Source organism: Cucurbita moschata, unplaced genomic scaffold (genome assembly GCF_002738365.1).
Source record: "Cucurbita moschata cultivar Rifu unplaced genomic scaffold, Cmos_1.0 Cmo_Scf00058, whole genome shotgun sequence".
NCBI lineage: Eukaryota > Viridiplantae > Streptophyta > Magnoliopsida > Cucurbitales > Cucurbitaceae > Cucurbita > Cucurbita moschata.
In genome coordinates this window covers 512655-514897 of record NW_019268574.1, presented here as the reverse complement: position 1 = coordinate 514897, position 2243 = coordinate 512655, and positions in this window count along the sequence as shown.

Genomic DNA, 2243 nt, shown 5'->3' with positions numbered 1-2243 from the left:
TGAGTTGTATTTGCATTTGACAATTGTATAGGTATAACCATTCGAGTTTCTAGAATAAAATAAAATCAAATAAATATAAAATAAATAATTAAATGTTCTCATGAAATCTCCTCGAAAATCGTGGGATTTCCCGCGAGACATTTATTACCTAATAGAAACATTCCTATTTCTCTAAGTTTTCCTTATTCTAAAAACCCTATAATACCTAATCAGTCGACTCCTTCCCTCAAAAGAAAACATACCGGTTTTAAAGAGGGAAATCGTAAGACGTACGAAAGGCTTCGAGTTTTCAGTGAGGATTTTTGGGTAGAAGCAGAGTAACGTCGTGGGTGTTGCACAACGAGGAGTGGCAGATGAAACAACAGCAGGAATGAGCGTAAGCGTCGAAGTCTTGTCGTAATCGAAAGAAAAAAAATCGCGTCTAGGGTTTTTGGTGTCTTCCGGGTAAGGAAGAAGAGGGATTGGATTGGGGCAGGTTTCGGTGTCAATGTACCCGCGGGCTCGCGCCACCCAAATCGACGTCAGTTACGGCTCCTCTTGGCTCTGCTCCGTCAATTTCCGCGGCTCGGCTTGACAGCTTAGTTGGTCAGCTCGACGACTCAGCTTATCAGGTCGGTATCGCTATAATATATCTATTCCTAGGTTTTCGACCCTTCTGAAGTTGTTTATGCCCTTATTTTTACTATCTGAGGTCATATGGTTCCTAACTGTCAAAGACAGATTGTGTTTGAAGTTTATTTTGATAAATAGCATGAGATTTAGCTAGGTATGTTATGAAAGGTTCTTAAATTTTTATAAGGTTATTAAAGGATGTAATTAACAGTTGGAATTAGCTTGTTATGAGTGACTTCGGCCAAGGCCATCGAGGTAAGTGACCTTACTGTTGGATTCAACTTATTATGTGTTGTATGATGGTGCGTGCCCTGTGTCACGGTCATGCTCGTCCAAGGCGTGTTGTTTATGGCCGCATGCCCATGACAAGCCCAACCCTTTGTGTCTTTTCATATTCTAGTGTTTTACTTTTATATTTCTGGGAAGTATGATGTTTCAGAAATATCATGTCTAGGCCTGTCAAACATGAAATGCCTCAGAATGTACTATAGGGAGATACGACTAGTTGTCAACTTCTCCCTACCTAAGGTTATATACTGTAAGCCGTTGTTATTTCTCTCTTGCTTGCTTATATAACGTCTCTTTCAAAAATTTCTCTTTCGAAAATCTCTCTCTGCCCTCGTTTTCTAAAACCTTCTCTTAAAACCGAGGCCAGAGGCTCGAGCATACGTCGCTTGGCCATAGGCGAAGCAAGAACGAATTGGCTTAGCTCACTTATCGTTGGAAAGTGAGTGTCGCACAATCGCAAGTCCGCTGCCATTAAAAGTGTGATGTGACAAGTGGTATCAGTGATGGTGTTAATATAACACATGCAGAAGCAATTTGGATCTTAGGCACTTTTCGAACATCAATTATTGTAAATAATTAGCATGTTCATAAGTATTAAAACTTAATGGGTTTAAATACTAACCTTTTGTAGTTCAAACTCCTTTTGTCTCACGAACCGGTTTCGAACCACCACTAATGTCTTCTCCACTATCCTCCGGCCTTAGAACGGGATTGTGGAATCCGGTGAGTGACTAAAACTTGGGAGGGATTTTGTATATGTGAAAGAGAGTGTTTGTCTCAAGGTTTTTTCATCAAGATGAAGAATTCCTTCCAAGTATCATGATCACTCTATTTAAAGAGTCAAGTTTGCATGTTCATGCAAACTTGAGATCACCAAATTTTGACACTTAAAATTCCACTCAAATGTTTGGGATTATGTGGCAAGCATGCATGTTTAAGTTAACCAAATTTTGACACTCAAAATTCCACTCAAACTTGTGGGGTTTATTTGGCAAACATGCAAGTTTGGTTAAACCAAATTTTGACACCTCAAAATTCCACTAACATGGATTTTTCCATTAGATGAAAGTCAACATTTTGACTTTCTTCATTTTAATTCAACAATTAATTTGAATAATGAATTTCAAATTAAAGTAACATTAAATAATTAATTAAACTATTTAATTAATATTTAATATTAATTCAAATGCCAATCCCAATAAATTCCGACACATAATTGATTAAGATATTTAAATCTTATTTAAATATCTCAGATTCTCTCTTTTTGTTTAATTCGTAAATAAAACAAAATTGCGGTTAAATATATCGTATATATGTAACGCATATTCCCTAATTTGAATTCG